The 15,461-nt window shown below is 40.7% G+C and overlaps 1 non-coding gene across 1 annotated transcript; it reads left to right on the forward strand.

Annotated features, from left to right (window-relative positions):
- Nucleotides 1–7,611: 7,611 nt before the first annotated feature.
- On the forward strand, nt 7,612–7,775 carry LOC119826952. Its single transcript, XR_005287515.1, has one exon. It is a non-coding gene; the product is annotated as a U1 spliceosomal RNA (small nuclear RNA).
- Nucleotides 7,776–15,461: the final 7,686 nt, after the last annotated feature.

A 15,461-nucleotide genomic window follows, 5' to 3' on the forward strand; every position in this document is an offset into this window, starting at 1 on the left:
TAAATTTTTGTTCTTCTGTCCCATATCAGGTGGCTCTTCTGACATGGGACAGAGATTTTGGATTTTATTTTAACAAGAATGTTTGAGTTAAGAGAAGAATAGAGTCACACTCCAACTCCAAAGTCATCTTGAATCTTTAACTGGGCTGGTACTAAAGGAAGACTGTTTATATTATATATCTGTAGAAAATAGCAGAAACAAACATTTAGGAAGATTTATAAAATTTTATCCTGTTGGAAATGTGATATACAAATAGGCCAATTTACTCTTTTTCTTGAGACATTTTTTTCTGAATTATTTGTCCTTTCTCATTGTGCAGTGGTCTTCTGTTTCCTTAGCTGGATACCTTTATTCTCCTGAAAAGACAGAAACAAAACCCTTCCCCAACCTTAATTTTGGATTCTCTTTTGGCAACTTATATCTGGTAAAATGTAGAGCATTTTTTAGTTGTACAGGTTAATTTAGATTAAACGACTATTCTGTTTGATGAATTATCATCTATTCTAGTTAAGAGATGTCTCTTGTTCAAATTGAATATTTATCAATTTTGATGGTAGCCATAGCTTTTCTTCTCCAGTGGAAACAAGAGTAAAACCCCTTCCCCAACATAACACATGTCCTGGTTTCTATTCTGAGGTCAGTACATCTTTAAAGTATATTGGCTGATTTAATTCCATAAGTTTTTCTACTATCCAATGTCTCTCTGCAGCTGTTGTTCCTTTCTCATTAGCATTTAGAAAATTCAAAGTTAAAAAAAGTACTATGCAATCTATTTATGTGGGTCTTTATCATCCCTTTTTGTTTATTTAACATATTCTTTAGAGTTCAATTTGATCTTTCTGTAACCGCCTGTCCTGTAGGATTGTGTGGTATACCTGTAATTTGTTTTATATTACAATAAGCAAAAAAATACTGTTTCATTTTCTTAGAGACATATGTTAAAGCAGTGTCTGCTTTTTATCTACAGGTATACTCATGATGGCCAGAACTTCTAGCAAATATGTGATTACAGAATCAGCTTTTTTTCTTATTTCAAAGCAGTTTCCCATTAAAAACCTGGAATAGGTATCAATGATCTGTTGTACATATTTTAGTTTTCCAAATTCTACAAAATGGAACACATCCATTCTATCCTAAAGGGTTAAATGGAGCAAGCTCTGCTAAGCTCAGTCTCACTAGGCAAGGGTTGGTTCGAGATTGGACCCATGGGCTAGTATGGGTGTTGTAAGAGAAAGTCTGCCGAGAGGCTGCTGGGAAATGTTTCATTACCATAACCGGTGGCAAAATCAGTCCCTCTTCTTCCTTCAGACCTTGTAGTCTCTTAGGGTTTGTATGAAACCTCTCTGGCCACCTTGTTCCCAATTTAAGGACAAATTCAATCCAGAGGGGAAGACAAGCCCAAGGGACCCCTGCATACAGGCAGGCACCGCCAGAGCCATCATGGGTATGTGCAAGGCTGCTTTCTCTCTGAATTTCAAGTCAGTTACATGCTTCGTTATTTTTTTAACAACAAATTAAACAGCTTTCTGTTATTTTCTATCAAAACCATCCAAAAAGGATTCAAAGATGGCTTAGAGGTGATCTTTATATTCTCAGTTCTAAGTATCAATCACAGAGAGAAATCTGAACAAAAAACAGAGCATGAAACTAGATCCATGTCAACGGCATGAATCTTAGAGAAAGCAAAGACATGAGAGAAAAGGCCTAAGAGCAGCAGCACTAAATGTCATTGTGACTCATATCATAATAAAATAATGCATTCGTGTAATCCAAAACTGCTGAAACTCTGAGTCATGACCCCACACGGGGCCCCAAAACTCGATGTGGGGGCATCCGCACCATGTGAGCAAGAGTGGGAGCTTTCTGGGTGCACGAGGACTGAAATTTAACACAGAATCAAATGCACCATGAATGTAAAGCAGTTGCATTGTGCAGCTTCACGGCAGCCCTGGGTCTGAACATATAGAATCCTCTGCGCTGAGCATACAGTCATGTCAACACCGCCTTAAACACCCTGACTTCCACCCAAGACTATTGTGTGTCATGAACTTCAGGGTTTTCACTTACATACCAAGTTTTCTGTTCTTAGAGAAACATGACGGTTAATTGTAGAGAAGAAAAATCCTTTTTCTATTATCATTCTACACAATGTGTCAAATTAGTATACATTGGGAATAGATTGTGTTTACACCAACAAATACATATGTATCACTAGCATGCAAATTGGCTTTGGTCTTTAATAAATGATAGAATTATAGGTATTCCAAATAATTGTTTACAAATGCATTTCCTTTTGATTTCCAATAAATGTGTTTGATTTGTATAGCTATTTCATATACCTGAACTAATGGCCCCATAAGAACTTTTTCAGCAAAAAGGGGCCTGTGTGGAAAAAAAAAATTGAAAAGTCCTTTAGCTGCTGGGTGTAGTGGCTATTTGCCTTTCATCCCAGAACTCAGAGGTAGAGGCAGTCAGATTTCTATGAGTTCAAAGCCAGCCTGGTCTACAGTGTGAGTTCCAGGACAGCCAGAGCTGTTACACAAAGAAACACTGTCTCAAAAAAAAAAAAAAAAAAAAAAAGTCCTTCAACCAAGTGTTAAATGTCTATAACATGCAACAATCGTGCCTTGTGATAAAAACCAGACGAGTCAGTGCCCCAGTGAACCTGTTGGTCCAGCAAATAGCATAAATTTTAATTGAATAAGCATATAAGTGGGGGAGGTTTCCAGTTCAAGGTAGAAATGAGAAATGCCCACCCTACAAATCACTTACCCTCATTTCAGACACTTGGGGCTGGGATTTTGGTGCCTTGCAAGGAAGAGGGCTGAAACCGGAAGAGCCGGCTTACTATGTCAGCCGTCTCCCATGAAAAACTAGCCGTGTGCTATTCACATCCAAACCTGCACGTCTGTGGGCAGATACCAGACTCTTGTAGCTGGCCTTGAATCCGAAACCTCTGTCTGTCCTTCAGTAATGTAGGACCCAGATGTGTCAGTCTAGCTTCCGCCGAACAAAGGAAGGAGCGCAAGGTTAAGGTTCCCTGTGGATGGCGGCGAGAAAATTCCAGCTTCGTGCTAAACTCCCCAGCCTGCTGCATTGCTTCCTCCAACGCTTCTTAGTACAGGCAGATATGGGGGGGGACCGTAAGTGAATTCATCTAGGGTCAGGGGTTTGTAAGACCAAGATGACGAGTGAAACAGAGGAGCTGGAGTTTTTGACACAGGAAGGAATGTTTTTGAAATCCCGAGTGCTGAACTGGAAACTGGAGACAAAGGAAATGAAGGAAAAAAAGGCGCTGGGAGAATTATTCGATTAAGTGTTAGGAAGAAGCCGAAGAAAGTCCTGGTGAGAGTGCTGAAGCGGCACCTGTGGGGACGGGGGATGGTGCTCACAAACTGTGTTGTGTGACTTCAGGATTTTTGTCTGTGGGGCAATTAGAAGGGCCAATATAATTAGGGTGGGGGTGTATGAGAAAGAGGAGATTGTTGGCTGATTGATCAGAAGGATTTTTTTTTTATAAGATATAAAGGTAAAGGAACAGAGGTGGCAATGAAGATATTCAAGAGGATATGACCAAAGATGACAAGGAAAAGCATTCTAAGGTGGACTGGGAGGATCCTGGAAGACCCTGACCCTACACAAAGAGCTGCAGGCAGCTAAGGAATGTTGAGGGTGGGAGAAAATTCTTCCCCAGTGAAAAGCACTCCGATTGATAATCCATTCCCAAAAAGCACCGGAAACATACACATATGAGTAACATACAGACTAAGCGGGTTATATTTTCGTATTTAGGAATATATATATATATATATATATATATATATATATATATATATGTGTGTGTGTGTGTGTGTGTGTGTGTATACATGTATGTTTATGTATATATACATGTATGTATATGTATATATATACATGTATGTATATGTATATATATACATGTATGTATATGTATGTAACATCAACTAATGAAAAAAGGAGGGTCATGAATTTGGGAGAGAGCAAGAAGGATGTCTTAGAGTTTCTATTGCTGTGAAGAGACACCATGACCATGGCCACTCCTATAAAGGAAAACATTTACTCGGGGCTGGCTTACAGTTTTAGAGGCTTAGTCCATTCTCATCATGGCAAGAAGCGTGGAGGAGCGCAGGTAGACACCGTGCTGGAGGAGGAACTGAGTGTTCTACATTTGGATCAGAAGGCAACAGGAAGTGGATGCCCTACTAGGCCTAGCTTGAGCATCTGAGACCTCAAAGCCCGCCCCCACAGTGACACACTTCCTCCAACAAGGCCACACCTCCTGATAGTATCACTCCCTATGAGCCAAGCATTCAAACACATGAGTTTATGGAGCCCATTCCTATTCAACCACCACAGAGGGGTACATGAGAGGGTTTGGAGAGAGGAAAGAGAAGGGGGGAAATGATGTAATTACGTCATTATCTCAAAAACAGTCACAAACCCCATCCTCAAGCAAGGAAGAAGATGGGAGTTTCTAAAGGTAAAAGACCAGAGCTATTTACGATGGCTTCAGATGTTGTCAGGAGAAAGGAAGATATTTTTTAAGATGAGGAACCAGGGGGCACACTTCCGACACAGTAGGTTAGCAAGATGGGCTGTGGGCCTCTGACTAGAGAGACTGAGCTCCAGAGAGAACGGTAAAGAGTGTCAGCTGAGGGGAAACACGGAGGCTAGGGCACCTGTAAGGAACCAGGAGGCAACGATGGGCTTCACTTGCACACTGGGAACGAATCAGATGTTGGATCTGGAGCCTCTGTCCTTTTAAAGAAAGTTGTCTATTGGTCCTAGTCTTAAAAAAAGACTCAATCTGCATCCCCATATGATAGTAGCTACCAGCCCTATAAACAAAATTGTTATTGGACAAGCTGCCATTTGCTGACTAAGTATTATGTGATAAACATTATTTGAATTTGTAACCTTGTTGGCTCAGGAGTGTCATTCCACCTACAGACGGGGAGACTGAAACTAAGGCGGCCAAATCAGAAATTAAAATCTAACAGGAGAAGCCATGATCAGTGGTAGAATGTTTGCCTGATGTGCCTAGGCTCAACCCCCAGCAAAGGAAAATAAACCTAAAATCTAATATACTCGCCACTGGTAAATAAACAATAATGTTCATGAATGTTTCATCTGGTCTGCATGTTTTCCAAAAGAAATACGTATCACTTGATGCTTAGATTCTCAGACCCTCTGGCTGGTTATTGAATGATTCCACTGGGTATCTCAATTTGCTAATATCATGCAAACTAGAGATATCTTGGCCCATATTATTCAAGCTCTAAATAAATATTTAACAGGGAAAGACAGGTTCCGCTTTTGCTCATCACAGTGGTACACCTTGACAGCTCTAAAACTGGATAAACCATAGTCAACAACTCATTGCAAGTACTGAACCGCAAGCAATGAAAGACTGTGGGCACAACGCGTAGAAAATGCTAAAATTGCCAAGCAGTGGTAACATGCACCTTTCATCCCAGCTCTCCGGGGCAGAGGTAAGCAGAACTCTGTGAGTTCGACGCCAGCCTGGTCTACCAAGCTGGTCTACCTAGGATAGCTAGGGCTGTTACACAGAGAAACCCTGTCTAAAAACCAAAAATAAAAAAAGAAATGCTAAAATGGGATTCACATTTAGTGAATTTAGTAATTCACAAGATTACCACCTGGGGACAGTTTCCACACGGTTGGGTGGAGGAGTACAGTCCAACCAGAGAAGAGCATGGAGCAGTATTACTGAACTAACGAGATGGAAGAAGCCCATGGGAGATCCTGCGGAAGCTGTAACTTACACCAAGTAGTTTAAAGAAACAGAGAGGTCCAGAGGGCTTCACAGGGACATCAAGAGGTTCCTGGATAAAGGGTTAATTAATTAATACAAGTTTCCAAAATGTCTAACAAAAAGTAGCTTTCTGGAGATGAGAGAGCTAGAACAGAGTGGAGAGAGGGATTTTCAGTCTAACAAATGTGGAGTATCCTGGATAGTGAGACTCCACAAATACCATGTTTTTAAAACAAGGTAAAGACAGCAGGTAGAGACTGAATCCTAAGAATAAAGTCTGAAACAACGACAACATGTGTGTGTGTGTGTGTGTGTGCATGTTTATATGTATATATAAAATGTTATATGGGTAGAAATTCCTAAAATTGGTGTTAAATAAAAATTAGTAGATCCAAGAAGACAAATGACAATCAAGTAAAATAGAATTTAAAAAAAAAAGAGTCAAGCCTAGGACTATCAAATTGTCCATGAAAAATTTGAAGTAGTAATAGGGGAGAAAAGATATTAAATTTGAGGGGACAAGGATACAAATGACAGATTTTACTTCACAAACTTTGAAAGAAGACGAGAGAACATAATTTTTAAAATGCTACAAGAATTCATGATTTATTTACAATCCTTTAACAAGTGTGAGTATACTCTCTAAAATTGAAAATTGTATAAAATGTTTTCAGATTTTAAGATCTTAAAATGATTTTGATGTGTGATATGAATGTGTCCTTGTCTGTGTTTGTCTGCACATGCATGAGCACACACAGGTGTGCACATTTACATGTGGAGACCAGAAGTCAATGTTGGGCCTCTTTCTCCCTCTCTTATTGATTCTCTATATTATTTTGAGACAAGGTCTCATGCTGAACCTGGGGCTCACTAATTCAAGAAAATGAATTCAGGCCAGCAAACTTCAACAATCCTCCTGCCTCTGGTTCTCCCATGATGGGATTACAGGTGTGTGTCACCCTGCCCAGCTTTTTACATGGCTACTGGGAATTGAACTCAGTTTTGTGTACTTACAAGCACTACACTAACTAAACCATCTCTCGGCTCCTAAAATTGTTTAATGTAGAAAACCAGAGCTGCACAAGTGTTTCAAGAAGTTCTTTAGAATCAAGAAAATAATAGAGGAAGAGAAGTTGTGTTGACCCAAATGAATAAATGGAAGAGTTCAGTGTTTGGGAAAGTGTAAAGGACTGGCAATTCCTTTTAAATTTCTTAACTGCAGTGAAAGCCAACTGATAACTTGAAGCATGATTACAACACTGGATTTGGGGTTTATAATGTGCACAGATAGAATATATGGTGATAGCAACAGAGAGGATAGGAAGATAAAGCTATCCCAGTTAAAACAGTTAAAATGATGAAATCCTTAGAATAAGTTTAAGATTTGATTACCAGAAATTAGATAACATTATAAAACTAAATCAAGGTCCTAAATAAATTGGAAAATTGTCTATATCCACGGATTAGAAAATGGCATTCTTAACAAGAAATTCTCCAAAAAAAAAAATATGTACAGGTTCCATATAATGATATGAAAGTCTCAGCTCTTCTCTCTTCTTCTCTCCTTTTCCTTACCTCCCTCCCCATCTCTGGAACACTTACCAAGCTGATCTTCAAGTTCATATGCAAGTTTAGAGAGACCCCAAGACCCAGAACAAACCCTCACACCTCCAATTGCAAAGCTAAGTACAGAGTGTAAGCTGGCGGGATGGCACACATCAGCCACTCCAGCCATCGGGAGGCTGAATCAGGAGGATCATGAGTTCCAGGTCAGTCTTGGCTAGGTAGAAAGAGCCCATCTCCAAAAGGTTAAAAGAATACTTACCTGGCAGGGCAGATACTGCAATCACGAAGGTGGTTTTATAATATCAAGGCTTATCCATTGCACTCCAGGTGAACTGACCCCTGCGATTTCTCCAAATGTAGGAAACTCAACTGTATGATTTGTGGTAGCCGGGAAATGTGTTGGCTCTCTCCCCTGGAAAAGAAGTTAAAAAGAAAAAGGCAGAGACTGCACATAGTACTGAAACACAAGTAACATGTATAGATTCGTGGAACAGAGCTGAGAGCCTAGAAATAAGCCCATGCATCAGGTCAACTGATGCTTTGGCAAGAATGTCAAACAGCTTAACTGTAAAAGACCCTTTAGTATCACCGAGACAATTAGGAGTTCACAGACAAAGGGATGAAGTTAAGTCAATACTCCACAATTTATTCAAAATTAACTCAAAATGAATCAAAGGCACAAACACTTATGGCTTGGATTAGGCAATGGTTTCTTAGATACGACACCAAAGGCCCAAGCAACAAAAGAAAAAGAGCGATAAATTGGATTTCTAAATTAAAAGTCTGTGTCCTTTGAAGGACACTGTCAAGAAAGTGAAAAGATAGTCCACAGAACGGGAGAAAACATTTCCAAATCATGTTTCATAAAAGACCTGTATCTGGTCCATATAAAAAAGTCAATTCACACACACACAAGTCAACAAACAACCCAACCACACACTGGGCAAAGAATTCAGACATGCTCAAAAATAAAAATATAAGAAAAAAATCAACAAGCAAAAGCAAAACCCACAGCACATAATGGTGCCACTAAGCACCTGAAGATACAGTGGACATCAGAGCTATTGGGACATAGAACCACAATGAGATACACCACTTCACAATCCACAGGATTAAATCTATTTTCACTTTTATTGTTGTATGTGTTTCTGTGTACCAGGCATGTCTGGTGCATGTGAGGTCAGAAGAGGGCATCATAGCCCCTGGAACTGGAGTTACAGACAGCTTTGAGTGCTATCTGGGTGCTGGGAATCAATCCTGGGTTCTCTGGAGGCATGGCCAGAGTTCTTCAGCGCTGAGCCATCTCTGAAGATCCTTCCTGGATATGATTTCTATTTAGTTTTTCAAATAGCATACAACTGAGTGTTACTCTGAATTAACAAAATCCAAATCAGGCCAGTGACATGCTCACTGCAAAAGCACTGAACTACTTCTATGCAGCTGTGTGTCTCTTACTGAGACAATGACATAAGCATAGTCCCTTACAAAGACTCTCACCTTTAAATGCTACATAAGTGGTCAAGCTTTCTAAGTTTGGAGAGATGGCTCACTGGTTAGGAACACTAGTCTCCCTTCCAGAGGATCCATAGTTGGCTCCCAGCACTCATATAGTATACAACTGCTTGTAACTCCAGTTCCAGGGACTCTGACACCTTCTTCTGTACCTCCGTGGGTACTGCACATACATGGTGCACAGACACATATGCAAGCAAGACACTGACACCCTCTTCTGGCCTCCGTGGGTACTGCACATACATGGTGCACAGACACATATGTAGGCAAAATACCCATACACACACACACACACACACACACACACACACACACACACCCTTAAATAAATCTACTTCTGAAATCAGCTTTCCAAGAAGAGGATGGCTTGCTGTGCTGGGAATTCACAAGGACAACTTCAGATGGATGATGTTTGATGGCTCTCTAAGATGGGCTGGCTGTCTCCACATGCAGTCATTTATCCCCCACATGCAGTTGCCATGACCCTCCTTGAACTCTCCAGCTGTGCCACTATTCCCCACTCCATGATTTTCACACGTGTAGATAGCCCCTACATTATGCACTATAATTACCAAGTTTTATTGGTCCATGTATTATATAAACACAAAATTTTAAATATTCACAGGCGTAGATAGATGATGATTTCCTCGAGCAGAGGTTATAGCTATCTTCTCCGCTCACAGAGACAGTCATGGTAGTCAGAGTTGTCTCTCGAATACCAACGAGAATGTTAAGAGTAGGACCATAAATAATCTCCTTTCACATGAATTGTTAAATCACTTAGTGTATTTGTATCCATTGGACTCCCACATTTCCTAAGGTGTCATGATGTGGGATTTCCCTCTGCATGCTGTGGTTACCATTGATAAATAAAGGAACTGCTTTGGGCCTATAGCAAAGCTATAGGGGAATAGAGCTAGGTGGGAAAAACTAAGCTGAATGCTGGGAGAAAGGAGGCAGAATCAGAGAGAAACCATGTAGCCCCTCTAGAGACAGATGCTGGAACATCACCCAGTAAGCCACAGCCACATGACAATACACAGATTAATAGAATGGGTTAAATTAATATGTAAGAGTTAGCCAATAAGAAGCTAGAGCTAATGGGCCAAGCAGTGATTTAATTAATATGGTTTCTGTGTGATTATTTCGGGGCCAAGCAGCCAAGAACCAACAAGTGGCCTCTCTTACTACAGTGTCATTTAAATATCTTCTTTTTATAAAACTTGATTTCATTGCATCTTCTAATAATTTCTTATGACTGATACAAATCATTCAACTCAACACATACTTTTCAGTTTGGCACATATTTTACTAATTCTTTAACTTTTACATTTATTACTTAGAGTTTTTCTTTTAGCAAGGTCCCTTTATGTAAACCAAGCTGGCCTCCAGCTCCTAATCCCCCTGCCTCAACCTCAGCAGTGCTGGGACTTAGGCATTCACTCCAGCTGTGGTTTTCTTATTGAAGAACTGCAGCAGTGAGCACAATGCTGGTGTTCTTACACCTGTGACTTTGTTTTCAACATGACATTTAGCCAATCCATCCCCATGCTGATCAACACATAATCCATTTCTTTACATGGATGTTATCTTCTGCCTTTAAAATCTTCCCACACTCGGGTTTCTATTTTAAAACACGAATCTCTCTGCCTTTTGGTGTCTGCTATTTTATGGAGGTTTCATTAAAAATTAAGGGCATCACATGCATAGTTTTGCTTATTTTTTGATGACCCACTGGAGTAAAACTGAGTGAGGGGGGGATGACTTTGCTTGCACTGGTATGATTGTTAGCACTGACAACGGAATCAAGAATTACCTTAGAGACAAATCTCTGGGCCTGTTCCTGAGGGATTTTTCTAAGTTAAATGATGTGGGAAGACACAGGCGAAACACCAGACTGAATAAACAGTAGATACAAGCTGAGAGCTGTGTTTGGTATACAAGCCTCCAAGGTACTATTCAATAAAGAACCTCTTTACCAGTGACTAGAGGCATGTATCTCTCTCTGCGCTGCCTCTGTGTGTCTTTGTGTATTTCAATCTCCAGCCCCTTGCCGGAGGCTCACGGATGGTCCTGTAGTGCAGGCTCCGCAATGCAGCAGTAGTACCGTACTGTCACATAGTACAGGTGGGCGCTACAAGAAAGGAAGAGAGAGAGAGAGAGAGAGAGAGAGAGAGAGAGAGAGAGAGAGTCTCATGATTAGTCAAAATCCAGAGACAGAAGACAGAAATTGGGCTTCAACTTGAAAGTCAGAAAAGCAAAACAATCAGTCACCATCTCCTACCTCACCCTCAGTACAAAATGGTGATCCTGCCTCCAGGAATCTCAGAATGAGATTGTGTGTGAGAGCTGTCTCCTCCCATTTTACATTCCTCTCTAGTGCTGGGTTTAAATGTGTGCACCACTACCACCATGTTTCTATGGCAAACTAGTGTGGCTACTGGGATTAAAGGTGTGTGTGACCACTGCCTGGTCTGTAAGGCTGGCCAGTGGGGTTGTTTCACTCTCTGAACTTCAGGAAAACTTTATTTATTAAAATACAAATGAAGATATACAAAAGCATATATCTTTGGTCCTGAGGTATTGGCTCACTGGGTATGAGTACTGACTTTGCAAATGTAGGGATCTGAGTTTAAATCCCATTAGCTACACAAAAAAGCTGACCATGGCTGAACATGTACTAACCCCAGCACTGTGGGTCAGTGACAGGAAGATCTCAAGAGCTCTGGCCTCCACATACAAAAGCATGTTCATACACCACACACACGTAAAAGTCAACCACGTTTTAACCAAAGATGAGAGACACAGGCCTGAGAGAGACCGCCAGTCTGGTCACACAGTAAACCCAAACCCTGCTGCAAACCCAACCCCCTGGTCTGGGGAACCTAAGAGTCTTCTAGAGGGAGTCCCTGAGACCTCCATGGGGTGCGGGGAGAAGGACCTAGTAAAAGGCTCATCAGTCAAAAGTCAGACATAGTAACAGCTCAGACCCTCTCCGGACTCAAAGGGAACCACTGCACCGGCTGCACGTGACAACAATCCAGGTCAGCCACCTCTGGGTCACAAACCAATAAATCCACTTACCAGCAGTCAGTTAGACAGGGACTGCTTTACCAGAAGTCACAACTTCCTGCCACAAGGTCATGTGACCACCACTCTAGTGCTCTATTGCAAGATATGTGACATTAATAATTTTGCTTTAAAACCCACTGAACATAGGTGCAATAAATGTGGCATCTTAATTACCTGACAATATGTATAAAGAACTATGACATATTTGTGCCATTAAACCTTGGAACTGGATATAATAAGATCCTTTGTAAATGATCACACAAGCTCGGCGTGTGAAGGAATCTGCCACCAGCCTGGTGACCAGAGTTCATTCCCGAGGCCCCTATGACAGACCTAGAGAAGTGAGTGCTCAAAGTTGTCCTCCCTCGGCCACACATGTGCCGTGACACACATGATGCCAACACAAACACGGATAAACACATGTCTTTAAAAATTCAGAACTCTGCAAAAAAGTATGTAAAAAGTGTTTGTGTCATTTGATGTTTGTTTGTTTCTCCTGAGACAGGGTTTCTCTGGGTAGCCCAGGCTGTCCTGAAACTTGCTCTGTAGACCATGCTGGCCTCAAACTCACAGAGATACACCTGCTTCTGCCTCCTGAGTGTTGGGATTAAAGGCATGTTCTGCTACCGCCCAGCTGAAAGGGATTTTTAAAGCTTTAAAACTTTGCATCAATAAAATGCCATCAACATCTCAACTGAAAGTCAAAAAGTATTCATTAACCCAAAGCCAGGAAACACTAATTTTCAGTGCCAAGGAAGAAAAGGTGCGCTGGGAGAAAGAAGGGTGGAGTCAGAGAGACTCCATGGAGCCGCCAGAGACAGATGCAGAACCTTGCCAGTAAGCCACAACCACGTGGCAATACACAGATTAATAGAAATGGGTTAAACTAAGATGTAAGAGTTAGCCAATAAGAAGCTAGAGCTAATGACCCAAGCAGTGATTTAATGAATACGGTTTCTGTGTGATTATTTCGGGGCTAAGTGGCTGGGACAAACAAGCGGCCTCCTCCAACAATGAAGGGGTGTTGGATTTTGTCAAATGTCTTTTTTCAGCATCTAATGAGCTGATTATGTGTTTTATTTTTCTTTCAGTTTGTTTATATGGTAGATTACATTGACAGATTTTCATATGTTGAACCAGACAGGAGGACTGATGGAATCAAATAAAAAACCTGGATATCAATCCACACACCTACAAACACCTGATTTTTACAAAGAAGTTAAAAATACAAAATGGAAAAAAAACATATTCAACAAATGGTGCTGGCATAACTGGATATCAATATGTAGAAGAATGAAAATAGATCCATATCTATTGCCATGCACAAAACTAAATAGATCAAACTAATAGATCGTCTAAATAGATCAAAGACATCAGCATACTGAACCAACCACACTGAACCTCACAGAAGAGAAAGTGAGAAGTACACTTGAATGCATTGGCACAGGAGACCACTTCTTACATATAACCCCAGTAGTACAAACCAAACACTGAGAGCAACAATTAATAAATAGGACCTTCTGAAACTGAGAAGCTTCTGTAAAGCAAAAGACACTGTCAACAAGACCAAACAGCATCATACAGATTGGGAAAATACCTTCACCAACTGTACATCAGACAGAGAACTGGTCTACAAAATATACAAAGAACTCAAGAAATTTGACATCAAAAGAAATAAACCAATTTTAAAAATGGGGCACCTAAACAGAGAACTCTCAACAGATGAATCTCAAATGATTGAAGGACATGCTCAACATCCTTAACAATCAGAGAAATGCAAATCAAAACAACTCTGAGATTCCATCTTACACCTGTAAGGATGGCCAAGATCAAAAACACTGATAACAGCTGGAGAGGATGTGGGGTAGAGGGAACACTCCTGCATTGCTGGTGAGAGTGCAAACTTATACTTATGCTTTAGAAATAAGTATGGTGATTTCTCAGAAAATTAGAAAACAATCTACCTCAAGACTCAGCAATACTACTTTTAGGTATATACCCAAAAGACCCTCAATCATACCACAAGGACATGTGCTCGACTATGTTCTTGGAAGGATTATTTGTAATAGCCAGAACCTGGAAACAACCTAAATGCCCCTCAACTAAAGAATGGATAAAGAAAATGTGGTACATTTATACAATGGAGTACTACACAGAGGTAAAATAATAATAATAATAATAATAATAATAATAATAATAATAATAACATCCTGAAATTTGCAGGCAAATGGGTGGATCTAGAAAAAAACATATTGAGTGAGGTAACCCAGACCCAGAAAGACAAATATATTATGAATTCACTCATAAGTGGCTTTTAGACATAAAGCAAAGAAAAGCCAGCCTTCAGGCCACAACCTCAGAGAAACTAGACAACAAAGAGGACCCCAAGAAAGACATACATGGATCTACATAGGAGCGTGAAAAAGACAAGATCCAGAGTAAACTGGAAGTGTGGGGGTCATGGGGAAGAAGTAGAAAAGGAAAGGGAAAGAGGGTTATTATTTTTAATATGTTAGCTATGTCCCTTGTATTCCTAACTTCTCCAGGACTTTTGTCATGAAACGGTGTTGGATTTTGTCAAAGGAATTTTCAGCATCTAATGAGATGATCGTGGTTTTTTCTTTCTTTTTGTTTATATGGTGGATTATATTGACAGATTTTTATACATTGAACCATCCCAGCTTTAAGCTCTTCAAAACAGGCTTCTCCATCTGCCTGATGCTGTGGCCATCTCAAAGTCGGCTCCAAGAACTTTTTTCTGATCTCGTTGTGAGAGCACCCGTTGAGTTTCTTCATCTGGGATCCAGAAATGGACTCTAACGGAAGCACATTGGGAGCTAGCAGAAAAGACTTAGGGGAGCCCCCAGCATTAGTGAAATCTTGAAAGACTATGCAGAGAGCTCAGTCAGAATATGGATCGTATTCCACCCCGCATAATGATGCCAACACGAAAACACTGCAATTTAATCATTTTCAGAATCTTGATCATATTCTAAATTTCAGGAATAGAATTTTTACCCAGGCTCCCTTGAACGTTAGACTGAGACCAGGGGAGACAGATCACTCCAAATGGAGGTTCAGGTGTTAACACCAAAGGAGAGCAGCATGGATTCTGAAAACCCTAAACAAAGATCACAGAGCCCTTAGAATTTTCTCCCAGCCGTCACAAGACCCTAAGTATTTTATTATTTACTTCCTAACCACAACTGTTGCCCACCCCCCCACACACACACACACACCTCTCCTGTTTCCTCAGTCCAACTCTGTCTTGTATTTATCTTCAAATTTCCACCCGAAATTTCCTAGGTTGTGTCTGGTTCCCTTATCCTTAGCCAGAATCTCCAAACACAGCCCTCAAACACTACGGCCCCCATTAGGGATTTTGCCAGCTCTGCTCAGGGAACCTCACTGGCGTCCCTAACCCTAGCGCACTCTGCGCATTTGTATCTATGTCCCAGTTGGAAAGTTCCCTGTATATTGGTCAAGATGATACCCAGGTCAACCGGCTCATCAGTAC

The sequence above is a fragment of the Arvicola amphibius genome, chromosome 11 (assembly GCF_903992535.2).
Source record: "Arvicola amphibius chromosome 11, mArvAmp1.2, whole genome shotgun sequence".
Taxonomy (NCBI): domain Eukaryota; kingdom Metazoa; phylum Chordata; class Mammalia; order Rodentia; family Cricetidae; genus Arvicola; species Arvicola amphibius.